The 14,253-nt window shown below is 37.4% G+C and overlaps 1 protein-coding gene across 6 annotated transcripts in view; it reads left to right on the plus strand.

The window, feature by feature from the left end:
- The window catches only part of syt1a (synaptotagmin Ia), a 1,226,547-nt gene that overhangs the window by 567,408 nt on the left and 644,886 nt on the right, over window positions 1-14,253 (plus strand). For all 6 annotated transcript variants that reach the window (XM_028817071.2, XM_028817014.2, XM_028817013.2 and 3 more), the window contains one exon: window positions 7,354-7,409. The gene's annotated coding sequence lies outside the window, so the exon portion shown is untranslated. The remainder of the gene's footprint in view (window positions 1-7,353; window positions 7,410-14,253) is intronic.

Genomic DNA, 14,253 nt, shown 5'->3' on the forward strand with positions numbered 1-14,253 from the left:
AGTAAAAACTATTTACCATATTAGAGAAATGGTGTGAATTCCCACCTCACAGCTTCAGAGCTCTGACTTAGTTCCATTGTGGTCTTCTGTTGTCCAAATGACTTTTCTCTGGTTACCAGTCTCCTTCCATATTCCTAATACAATGAAACACTTTATTATCCAGAATGAGTTGAGCATTAGCCCAATTATGAGTGGGCTAATGGTACAATCATCAAGTGTTGATTTTTCTTTTGCATTCAAAGCAACTGGTGTAGTCTCCACCTGCTCTTATGTATGTAAGGTAATAGAATGAGACATTAGTATCAGACTCAGTATGGATGTGTTCATGAATGAGTTCAGGGAAGGCCTACTTTCTGTTCTGGGGAATTATCTGCCTTGTGTTTTTGCTCATGGTATAAATGACTGGATGGATGAATGAAAGGATGGTAATTTATTTACATTTATGGCTTGAAAATCAATGTTGTTTGTCTAGTGATTTTAGGCAAAGTGACTTTAACAGTCAACCATTACTAAATATTTATTATATTTTTCATCTGTCTATCATTAGTTTGGGTCTGGCTCATTGGAGCTTGAAGCTTGTACTGTTAGCCAAGTACTTCAAGCATGACATCATCAGTGTTTCACAGTCAAATGCAAACCCCATAATGTATCTTCAGATTAAAGGGATGCTCCACTTAAAAATTATATTTTTTATGTTACTTACCCCATGTATTTTGTAGTGGTGGACATGAACAATTTTTAATGTCTTGTTTTCAAGTGGAATGTAGACTAAGACATTAATGACGCCAAGAGCGATGAATGCTGCATAAAGGCAAACAATTTGAAAAATGTCCATGGAAAAAAGAAAAAAATTCTCACATTATTTGTGTCACATTATCCAAATATGAGTTGTCCAGCTGTATGCTCAAAATGTGCAAAGCACAATGCTTTTTTGTTAAAATGTTGTTAAGTATGTACTTCTGGAATTTTCAGTGCACATTATAAACAGGAAACTTCATAAAGCTTCATAGGAATGATGTTTTGAATTGAAGTACCACTTCTTCTCCTCATTCGTTGGTCAAGAGTCAGTTTCTCTCAGCCACCACTAGAAAGTACATAGGATAAGTAACACACATCAAAAATGAATAATTTTGGAGTAGAGTATTCCTTTAAGGGGAAAATGGTGCTACTAGAAAAAATCCACACAAACACAAAGAGAGCATACAACACCACACAGAATGTCACAGTTAAGAATGGAACACGGGTAAGCACTGGATTGTCGCCTGATTATTATCTTATATCACTGGTAATTTCAAGGAAAACATTTTACCAATATTGTTGTATTTCTGGTACCATTTAAGGAAGTTTCTCAAGTTTAATCTCTAAAAGAGTAGTTCTCCGCCTTTTTGGTCCAGTTTTATCTATTTTTATTCAGTAAAGAACCATTTATTAGCAGTAATTTAAATTTAAATTAGCCAACATTTTTCCCAGAATGGCGCACATTAACAAATAGCAGTAAATACATAGGGAAGCATTTAAATACAGTTATATAATATAGGAAATAAGAAGTATTCATTGAAAAATAACATATCAAGTGAGCTTAATCAAATTTAGTGTCCTTTTTGTTACATAACTTGGGCTTGACTGATTTTCAGAAGTTTGTTGAAACCAGGGGTGAGTGCAAAGAGAAGAACTTTTAGTTTGATAGTGGCTGACATCTTTAGAGGCAAAAAGAACTGTTGTGTAATTATGTGCACTTTCTTATTTGGAAATTCAATGTGCAATGATGTTGTCCAGAGTGCTTGCTGTACAAACACTTTAGAAAGTTTTTTACAAAGCCTCAAGATTTTCACTTTTTTATTTAAAAAGATGAACAATTTACCTTTTAAAGTAGCATTCTTTATAGTATGGAAGGTTTCATGCATTCATTTGGTATCAGCACACCACAGATAACGCTTCACTGAAAAAGTAAATCTATACCTCAGAAAATCTGGGCTATACGTTCTTTTAACGTTCCTCTTTGGTTCTAATTTTTGGAATAAACCTTGTGTGGTTGATACAGAATTGGAAATGTTTGGAGTAGGTAATGCTGAAGGGGAATTTGAGGAACTAGTCCATGTTCTTTGGCTTTCTTAATGAAGCATGTGGTGTATAACAGGTCATCATCTGCTCATAACTGAACATTTGTCAGTTGTTTCAGTTCCTCAGTACGCAGAAGCAAAATGTCCTTAAGACTGGGTGCAGAATTGAAATCTATAGCCCTCTTAAATATATTCTTTTTTTTTTTTTACTTAAGCTAGCAACCCATGTAGAGTTTCCATTAACCCACATTTGGGTCATATCCACAGGTTGAAAAACAGTGCTGTAAAGCATCTTAATGACTCTGTTCTATGTGTAATGCTCTTGTGGAATAAAACAAATTTTGTAAAAATCGTGTTTATCTGTTATAAAAAAGGGATGTGAGGTAATGACAAATCTCTGCATGCAATTAACAGATTTCAATAAAATTGGAAAATTGGAGTAGCTGTGGTCCAAAAGCCTGAATGTGATTTAAATATAAAAATTAAATATGTATTTAATGCTTCCAGCTTTGTTTAGTCCTGTTTGCTCATAGTGTAAGTAAGTAAGTAAAGATACCTTCCGAAGGGACTGGGTGGAGGTGGTAAAGTAACAGTTTCTTAATTTGCACAACTTAGTTTTTATTTATCCAGTGTTTCCATACATTTTTCTAGTAGTAATTAAGACTTGCATTCTGCAAGCCATTGAATTTTTCTCATGAAATGGATAAGACAGTTATCATGATCGAAATAGAGAATTTTATATTATACTAATTATCACACTTACTGTATGAACTGGAGTGATAATTCCAAAGCCACCGCTAAAAACAAACAATAATGCATGAAGAGAAGAAAATAAAGATGAAAGTGGGACTTGATCCACAGTGCTACAGTTGTCCACAGTAGAACACCATTAAGATCATCCTTTTTCGATTTTTAAGTGTAAAATATTCTGGTAGTTTGCTCCAATTATTTTCACAAATAAATTCACTTTTCAGTATGTTATCCTATTTTTGGAATTATAGAGACATGAAATTGATCCTTTAGTGAAAACCATTTTCCTTGGGTTGTCTGTAAATAGCCAAGAATTTCTTGTCAGTCAGTCAGTAGGTCAATCAGGGAAATGTAGTTTTGCATAGATTTGGTAAATTGAAAAGAAACAGTTGAAATGACAAAGGAACCATCGTACTTCACATTTAATATACAGTGGAACCTTGGATTGCGACCATAATTCGTTCCAGAAACGTGCTTATAATCCAAAGCACTCGTATATCAAAGTGAATTTCCCTATAAGAAATAAAGGAAACTCAGATGATTCGTTCCACAACCCAAAACTATTCATATAAAAATGATTAATACAAAATATAAAGTAAAAATACATAAAACAAATTAACCTGCACTTTACCTTTGAAAAGAATCATGACTGGTGTGAGTGAGTTTCTAAACTCTTTTGGAATTCCACCCAACGGGACAACACACGAAAGTGCAGGCTCCCAGCGCTGTAGCAGTTTGTCGTAAAAGCGATTCTGAAAAGATTGTGGACATGCTATAAGCGCCTGCCGTTGATGGGTGATACAAGGAAAATTATAAATGCAGGGCACAGTATTACTTGGCCACTAATCTGGCCCCGACCCTGCCTGACTGCTGTGTCTGTGTATAGAAAAGTGGCAGATCCCACTACAATAAATAACCATGCTGTTCCTGTTTCAAGCTGAATAAAGCTGGTGTTGCTAAAGTACTGAGACTCAGCTTCGTGTTTTGGGATGCAAGACGGGGACTTATATGTTACAACGCACACACACGTGGTCACAGTGCTATAGTAAACAGTGTACGCTCGTACGGATGTTGACTATACGAGTGAGGCACGCCAACTGAGCCCGAGAATGGGAGACAATTACCCACAGTCCTGCAGCAAGAAAGAGAGAGAGAGAGAAGAACCATCAGTTCAGTTGTGATCACGTGACGCTCGGCAGACAAAGCGTATACGGACTACTTGTATTGCAAGACCTCGCTCATTTATCAAGTCAAAATTTATTAAACATTTTAGCTCATCTTGCAAAACACTCACAGACCAAGTTACTTGAAATCCAAGGTTCCATTGTACTCTACCATGAATTCTAATGGTGTAGAAAATACTGGAGTGCCATGCTGCCAACTTCACTCCAATTTACCATATATCTGTCATTCAATCTTGATCTGAGGTTTTCAGCTTGTGCTAGTATTCATCACTTTTCATCCATCCCACCATTTTAAACCCCAGTTATTCCATGGATAATATGGATAAGGCAAGTCATCACCAGACCCACTTAAATACAGAGTAACTCACATCAAACCAGTTTAAAGGGGCAAATTAAATTACCAAGCTTATTTTCTTTATAACATAATGTGACATTCTCAAGCCTGTTAAATACAATTCAAGTATGCAGAGAGGGGAGCCATTAACTTCAGGAACAAGACATGGGACAATACTGGACAGGGCACCAGTTCATGTTAGAGCTTACTCATGCTCACAGCCATGCTCACAAAGGACTAATTTAGGACTAATTGCCAATTAATGTAACCTTTTTGTCAATGGTATTTGGGGGTATCTGAATGAAAACTCTTACAAAAATGTATGACAATGTGCAAACTATATATATATATATATATATATATATATATATATATATATATATATATACATATATATATATATATATATATATATATATATATATATATATATATATATATATATATATAATTTGTACAAAAATGTGCAAACTCCAGAGAGGCAGTGTCTGGACTCTGAGCTCAACCCAAGAATATTGAGCAAGCAGTGAGGCAGCAATGCTAACTACAACAATTACAACTACAACTTCTGAATGGACCTCTATTCCATGTGGATAAAATTGGAAGTTAAACAGACAATGAGAAATAATGCCGGATCAGAAAACTGTAAGACACTAGTAGGACTGGATTTGATAATGAGTGGGGTGGCCAGTAACACAGAAAAATGATAGTCTATATGTTGAGCAAGACAATACATTGAATGGAAAGATGGCTGAGGAAAATAAAAATTAGAGCACACAAGTAAAACGAAGAGCCAACTGGCAAAACAAAAAACAAAGGTACAAAGAAAAAGACAAATGGTCTTCAAGAGAATAAAATGATTGCTTTGGTGTATTAATGTATGAATATAGTAGATGGATTAACTAATGGAGCCAGAATTTATAATAAGAGATTTAGATGAGAAGTTGACTCATCTATGGAGGGTCGCACAAATTCCACTTGCCTACTAAAGTAATGTGGCCAACTGAATGTAAACAAATGATGGCCCAAATATTGCTTTTTGTGAGTGAATGACATGACAATGAGTTATTGCGAACCACAAACATCTTGTCTATACAATATGTTCTCAATCATATATTTAAATATTTTCTGGCTTCAATTTACGTATTTTGTATTTATCATTATACCTTTGATTTTAAAAAGTAAGCATTTTGTAATTGTCTGTAACTCCACTGACGTACCAATGAGGAAATATTTTTCCATCCATCAAGATTTATTGTGCTTTCTTTTGGACTGCTTTCTTTTGGATGCAGTGTATCTTTAACCAGCTAGTAATTTGTTTTAGGTCTATTAAACAAACTGATGAGCAACAGTATGTAATTACACTTTTGAATGAACACCATCAAATGGTATGAGTTGGGAGGAGCATAGACACTTACAACAAGGCAAAAATCTAATGAAATCTGTATTTACGTATGTGATGAACCTACAGGGAATTTACTTAGTTCATTAATTTCTAGGTGAGCTTTACTTATCTCGGCATGGCTTCACACACGTCAGTCCTATTTATGTACAGTATATACCTTTTAATATGGTCTATCAGTACACATACATAATGACTGATTTGATTTTATTATTCTCTTGACTTCCCCATCCATTCAAATCTTGGGGCAAGATACAATCAGTATGGAGCTTGCTTGCTCCATTCATATCTATGTGGGTTTTTTGACAGTTACTCTGATTTTGTACTGAAGACATGCAAGTTAAGGTGGCTAGTGACTCTAAAATGATCCTGTATGACTAAAGGTATCCTGCAGTGGGTTGGCACTTTAGTTCCTCTGTGTCAAATGATGCCGGGATAGGCTGTTACCTTCCCCTGAAATTCTGAATTGTCAGCCAGTCATCGTCCAACCCGCTATATCCTAACACAGGGTCACAGGGGTCTGCTGGAGCCAATCCCAGCCAACACAGGGTGCAAGGCAGGAAACAAACCCTGGGCAGGGTGCACAAACACCAAGCACACTAGGGACAATTTAGAATCGTCAATGCACCTAACCTGCATGTCTTTAGACTGTGGGAGGAAACCGGAGCACCCAGAGGAAACCCACACAGACACGGGGAGAACATGCAAACTCCACCAGGTCTCCTTACTGCGAGGCAGCAGCGCTACCACTGCACTACTGTGCCACCCATTCTGAATTGTATTGAGCGAATTAGAATAGACAGATTGTATAGACAATGAAGAAATACATGAATTTATTTTTTACCTTAGCTTCCATGTATAGATTATTTTTGGGTGCAGATCTCAGCTACTTTGAGTCAGAGTAAAACTGGTGCCTTTTATTTAGTTTTGTGTTTTCAGTGTTAGATGGTGACAATACCCAGACTCTATTACATTACAAAGCACTTTGGTTCTCATAAATTATGCCTGGCCTTATTATTATAACTTACAGCTGTTACAGCAGCTTTCTTTAAGGCAGAGCATCTGCAGCCACATTAAGGTAACCCCTTAAAAATGGCCTGCCTCCCTTAACTGTACATTTCATTCTGTTGGCTTGGCTCTCTCATTTACAACCACTCAGGAAACTGCTGCTCTGGTTAAAAGCCCACACTTGGTGACAGAGAGTGTTTGATCAGTGATGAAAATTACTTTCATTTCAAGAATATACACTGTGATCAACAGATCTGTATTCAGAGCAGCACTAGCAAAGTTTTGAATGCTACAAAGTAAATTAATTCACACTATTAAAGAACACTCAAAGTTCTGAGCTGATGCTAGGAATGCTTTTTATGTACAGCCTAAGCACGCACTTCTTTGGAAGTCTGATTTCTTTTACTGTTTCTGCAGCTTATACTATATTTATAATCTCTAGATTTTGAGACTCAGAGGAATGATGACTCTGCTGGCTAATGTGCAAAACCTACAAACACCTTGGAGATTATAAGGGTGACATTAGCCTCCGGACATCACCTTCTCTTCCTTTTCTCTCTCACTCTTTAAGATATAAAACCTTAATTCATTGTACTTTTTTATTTCTTGTTCCAGTAAACTCCTACTGAATTGGCAAAAGAAGAGGATTCCATAGGGCAGGCAGTCAATTTGTAAGTATCTTGTTTGTGTGATATTTTATTTTGTCACATTGCTGCCATCTATGAAATCTGTGGCCATAAGACTTATGGGAATCAATACAGAAAATAAAGGTTTATCCATTTTTCAAAAAAGTGCCTGAAAGCTGCCTTTTCTATGATCTTTGCAAATAGATACCTCTTTGAACAATCTTAGAGCATTCTAGAATATCCATGGTGGACTGGTCATATTTAGAAACCAAAACAAGCAAGATATTTATTCTCATGGAAAGCCATTCTTTGTTTTGTTGGAAAGGGCACATGGAGAGGGGGAGTATTACTCTTATAGCCAGTTATACTTGCTTTCCCCTTCATTTGCTTCCAAGGTAATTTTCTTCTGAATACATAAGTAATATCTGTTTTATTCTGTATGTATTGTTGGACTCATTGGGTCAGTAATGGAACCTTAAAACTGAAGTGAAGATCTTTACAACATTAAAATTCATACTTTGCTTTAAAGTTCTTATCTGGCATTTTATAAATCTGTGTGATTTTGAGATTGAAGAGTAATTATCCATCCATCCATTTTCCAACCCGCTGAATCCTAACACAGGGTCACGGGGGTCTGCTGGAGCCAATCCCAGCCAACACAGGGCACAAGGCAGGAACCAATCCCGAGCAGGGTGCCAACCTACCGCAGGACACACACAAACACACCCACACACTAGGGCCAATTTAGAATTGCCAATCCACCTAACCTGCATGTCTTTGGACCATGGGAAGAAACCGGAGCGCCTGGAGGAAACCCACGCAGACACGGGGAGAACAAACTCCATGCAGGGAGGACCCGGGAAGTGAACCCGGGTCTCCTAACTGTGAGGCAGCAGCGCTACCACTGCGCCACCCCAAGAATAATTATTTTTAACATATTTATTTACTATTCATAAGTATTTTATTTTTGGAAATAAGTTTAAAAATTCAAGGCTTGAACTTATTGAAGAAAGACATTAAGGTAATTTTTTGGCTTTTCATACCAAAAACCTATTGAATTATCTAGGTAGTGCATTTTCTAAATAAACTCACTAAATACTTAAATACAGCAGATCAAATTACGAGAAATGTATTGAAATAATTTAGGCCCAACCATTCATCTATTTAGTAAAACCGTGTTGTCCAAATTTGGGGTTATGGGAAGTCTGTGCAGGAGTTGCTGGACTCTGCTGTGACAGGGTGAGGATCTCTGCCAAAAAGAATGAGATCAGAGTAGATTGGCTGCATTTTCAGATTGAGAGGACGAGGTTAGGTGGTTTGGCCATGTAGATGCAGTGCTTCTTGGAGCCTCTCACCTAAAAGGCTATAAGACTGAGGGAAGGGACTCTCAAATGGCCTGGCATCATATAGCAATTTCCTAGGATGTGTTGGAAGGACTTGCTGAGGAAAGGGCCTGCTGAAATTAAAGTTGTTAGGTTATATGAATATGTGACATGTGAGAAGACACTGAGTCCAAAGGCTTCAAGAAAACCAAGTTTATTCCAATCAAAACAGGAACAATCATTATATTTATTCAAATGTGAGGTACCACTTCAATACACATAGACATGACAAACAAGCAGTGACGGGGCTAAGTTAGTCGCTGGGTTAGAATATTCCCCACATCAACCATTGAGCAACAGACCCGTTATGCGGCAAGGCTGCAAACTTGCAGTGTCATTGGTGGCCCAGTGAACATGTGGTTGCCTGGGTGACAGACAAGCAACCCTCGACAGATGCTTCAACCGCATTTCGGCATGCAGCACAGTTGGGGAGGGTCTCGAAGGGTCTCAAAACTCTCAAAGAGTACTTAGAGAAAATCAGAACTTTTAAGGAACATGCAGATTCCTCACAGACAATTTCTGTGCCAGGCTGCTCTGAGGCTGTAATGTTAGCCTGAATACCTGTTATACTGAATTTATTACTGTTACGCAGAAATACATCACTTCCAAGATAAATAAAACGCATTTCAAAATATCTTGAAATGTCATTTTATGAAACTTTCTATCTTTTCCATTGAGCTTCCAATCTATGTATTTAATGCTATCTAGGAATACATTGAAGATGTTAGGAAAGTATTCTGAAGTATCTTGACAGGCATCAAAGATATATCTGCCTGGACAGGTAGTCGCTTTGAAATGTCTTGTAATGCAGATATTTAAACCATATTTCATTCAGATCCGCTCAGTCCATTTCAGAATTACATGGCTTAGATTAGCAAGGCAGAAACCTGTTGCATTTCAGCGAGGGGTTCAAATTCTTGTTTCATGTCTTTTTTGTTCATTTTTGAGTTATTTATTTATTTAAATGTTACTTTTGTTACTTACTTACATTGTTCCTTGTTTTTGGTTGTGTATTGTGAGTGGAACCCCAAGAAGTGGGACCACCTGCCCATCACTTCCAAGGACTGCCCTCACACCTATAAATGTAAGGATTTCCCACAGTTCCTGGTTGTTCAATCGAATGTGCTATTGAGTCAGTGAGTCTATTTGGGGGTTTTATGCTGTGCTTGTGTAGTTTCTCTGAATTTTTTTGACTATGTGTTCTCTTTGTTGACCATTTTCTAGATTGCTATATTGGGAATTTGTTTGCGTTGGACTGCCTTATTGTTTTGGCAATCTCCTGTTGACTTTTGGCTCCACATAGGTTCATTGCTGTTAAGAGAATTTTTTTATTTTATAAAGAGCCTGTATTTAGACAGGGTTTGAGGATACAGTGATCCCTCGCTATATCGCGCTTCGCCTTTCGCGGCTTCACTCTATCGCGGATTTTATATGTAAGCATATTTAAATATATATCGCGGATTTTTTGCTGGTTCGTGGATTTCTGAGGACAATGGGTTTTTTAATTTCTGGTACATGCTTCCTCAGTTGGTTTGCCCAGTTGATTTCATACAAGGGACGCTATTGGCAGATGGCTGAGAAGCTACCCAACTTACTTTTCTTTCTCTCTCTCTTGCGCTGACTATCTGTGATCCTGACGTAGGGGGTGTGAGCAGGGGGGCTGTTTGCACACCTAGACGATACGGACGCTCGTCTAAAAATGCTGAAAGATTATCTTCACGTTGCTACCTTCTGTGTGCAGCTTTTAAGTATGCTGCACGGTGCTTCGCATACTTAAAAGCTCAAAGGGCACGTATTGATTTTTGACTTTGTTTTTCTCTGTCTCTCTCTCTCTCTCTCTCTCCCTGCTCCTGACGGAGGGGGTGTGAGCTGCCGCCTTCAACAGCTTTGTACCGGCGGTGCTTCGCATACTTAAAAACAAACAGCCCTATTGATTTGTTTGCTTTCCTCTCTGTTTCCTTTGAAGAGGAACATATGTTTGCATTCTTTTAATTGTGAGACAGAACTGTCATCTCTGTCTTGTCATGGAGCACAGTTTAAACTTTTGAAAAAGAGACAAATGTTTGTTTGCAGTGTTTGAATAACGTTCCTGTCTCTCTACAACCTCCTGTGTTTCTGCGCAAATCTGTGACCCAAGCATGACAATATAAAAATAACCATATAAACATATGGTTTCTACTTCGCGGATTTTCTTATTTCGCGGGTGGCTCTGGAACGCAACCCCCGCGATGGAGGAAGGATTACTGTATATCTTTCTCTACTGGGAATGTTTGAGCATTTCTGTAACTCATTTGTGTTATGGGACTCTTAGTTCATAACAAAACCAACTCATTCCAAATACACTGTCTATTGCAGAGAACACTTGTGCTGGGCCTAACTTTTGAATTGCTAATTAATGTCATAAATAGGTCTTCACATTGTGACAGGTTAAAAGTGCAATACCCAGAGGAAAAAAAAACACAGTACACCCTGGGAAAGCATGCAAACTTCACACATACAGTGTCCAGACAAGGACTCAAGATGAGATATTAGGACAGCTTAGCTATTAGCTAAACAAACAAGCCTTATCGACTGAATGGTCTCCTCTCATTTGTCAAACTCTTATGTTATATTTGAACTCAGAACTATGGAGCGACAAAGCCCCAACACCATTGCTACCATATATGTTTCAGATATCTTGCTACACATTTCTAAAAATCTTGAAATTTTTGATATCATAGAATAAACTGATGAGATTGCTTGTTGTTGCTGTTACAGAGTGAGCCATGGTGTAATTGTGGTACCATTTTAGTACATGTAGATTTTAAAAGATGCAAAATAATGAAAGGTAAATAATATTTTTAACCCCTCCAAATCAGGATCAGGTACAAGTTATTGACCAACTTGGGATTATCTGCCAATTTATCTAACCTTCATATGTGTCCAATTTATAATGATCAACTAACACTAACTAATGTTGAGGGGAATTAAAATATTAATTCATCTAGCCTTTTATTCCCACAGATTCTCTGTGGAAAAACCTAAGCCTTTTTTATAGCATTATTTGTTTATCATATGACTCACATGTGGTTCAGATTGACAATGAAATCCTAGTGAAGGAAAACAACGTCAGTTTTCTCAGTTTTGCATAAAATCTCCTAATCTTTGAATAACTGCTGTTCTTGCATCATAGATATCACTAATCTGGACCTGGAATGGTCCCTGGCTGCAGTCACTGATGATATTTCATAAGCTACGTCACAGTCACAGTCTGGCAAAGGAACTTTCCCCTACTTGTACAAAGAATCAGGACATTGTCCTGTGCCTGTCTGGAAATGGTTCATCCATACCCAGAGGTTGCTGGTGAAGTGCACAAACTGAGGATATCTTGTATGTCAGCAACATTTTTTGGAGATCTGAGGTGATACATGTTACCCAGAATTATTTCCATTAATCCAGTATGTTAAAATTTGTTTATTTCAGTTATCTTACAGTTTGAAATGGAGGATCTTCTTGATTCAACTTTTTCAATTAGCAAAGTGATATTATAATGGGTTGGGAGTATGGGATTCTCCAGGATTTTGTTGTAGGTTTAAACTCTGATTAAGTATGGGAGTGACTGAGCACAGGAATCCAGTGAGTTGGCTTGGAAGGAATGATTCAATTAATAAGGTGCTGAGCATGGTGAAGCTGGGTGTCAAGCAATATGACCTATGATCTGTATATCCAAACTGGAGCACTCTGCTGATTTGTCAACCATCATCAAAGTTTTACATAAGTTGCACCCCTGTTGTCCCACATAATTTATAAAAGGTGTTACTATCAATTTTTATTTTTGCTGCAACATTAATGAGATTCTTCTTAAATGGCCAGCTTTTATATTTTGAAAATGGGTTGTTGGGAAGGAGAGTGTTATTGAAAATTCTTTTTGAGTTCTGTTACTCAAATGGAAACAGCTCACTTTTTCATTTCTCAAATCATAGTCTCCTTTTCTGGCAGTGTTATGATTAGATTTAATTTTTTTTCTCATTATACTGAACTCTGTTCATGACTTTTTATGCTCTAGTTTAAGTTTTTTGAGGTGCCATTATTTTTTCATTGAAGGTAGTCTTAGCAAGGTTGAACTTTCTCATGACTTTTTCAACACCTTTGTGATTTATCGTATATGATGTAATTTTGAATCATAATTGGTATAGCATTGTTATGAGAAAACAACTGGAAGTTCATGGCATACTGTAACTTCACCGTCATTACAGTATAAAAGTCAATGGTGTGCATTTCTTACTTATCCCTGATTGCGGATACCTTTTGGGCAGTGCTTTTTAGTTTATAGTCTTTCTGGTAAAAGTTATTAGTGCTAAAAAGTTCATGTTTTTGTTTTGGATTGACATTTTGGTTCAGAACTTGGTTAGATGTTAGACTAATGCTTCACCTAGTGATCCAAATTCAGCCCAGCCTACCTTCTGGTCACTCCAGGCAGAACAGGAGGTGGCATTCAAGAGGGACAAGATCTTTTGTTATTATGGTTTCAGTTCTTCTGAAGTCAGTAGCTTGTATGACAATTGCAAAATCATCTGTAGTGATGAATGAAAACTGTGGAGTTCACATCACTGTGAGTCCAGAAAAATCATGAAAATGTTCATGAAATCTGAGCAGTATATATATATTGTGTGGGGGAACACATTAGCAGTGGCATGAGACTGGCTTATTCCATTGTTTGAGGTCACAGCACCAAGTGCAGCCAGAATATATATATATATATATATATATATATATATATATATATATATATATATATATATATATATATATATATATATATATATATATATATATATATATAATATACAGAGATTCACTTGAAAGAGGCCTAGAATATTCTATGATAACTCTTGCTTGCTCCTCAATATTTGGAGCTTCGAACAAGCCAGGAAGCCCCTGCGTCAGAGCGATGAGGTAGGCGCCAGATAGCCGTCGCAACGTTTAACCTCCAATTGCAACTTCTGGGTGCATATCGCCCATACCCCTTCACTCGATTTCTCATCAGGATGGTGGTGTACGGTTTTGAGCAGCTCATCTTCATGTTGCAAACCTATTGGGTCACCAATTCGTTTAAGCAATGTCAGAATCAACTGGATGATCGTGAGTTAACGGAAGGTTACTTCCAGCAAGATGGAGCAACGTGTCACACATCGGCAAGGAGCATGGCAGAAATTGAGTCCTTCTTCAGCAACAGGGTAATTTCAAAGGGGCTTTGGCCACCACGGTTGCCGGATCTGACACCACCAGACTTCTTCCTTTGGGGTATGCTCAAAGGAAAAGTGTATTGGAACAAGCCTCGCACGGTGGAAGATTTGAAGGACAAACATCCAACGTGAAATTGCTGCTATTCCCCCGAGAAGCTTGGCAATATGTTTAGGAACATGGAGTGCTGGGTCAAAATGTATCTGTTAGAAAATGGAAACCACTTCCAGCATTGCATGTAATGCATTTGATTACACATACGTCAAGGTATATAGTATATTTTT

This window comes from Erpetoichthys calabaricus, chromosome 1, assembly GCF_900747795.2.
Source record: "Erpetoichthys calabaricus chromosome 1, fErpCal1.3, whole genome shotgun sequence".
Lineage (NCBI taxonomy): Eukaryota > Metazoa > Chordata > Cladistia > Polypteriformes > Polypteridae > Erpetoichthys > Erpetoichthys calabaricus.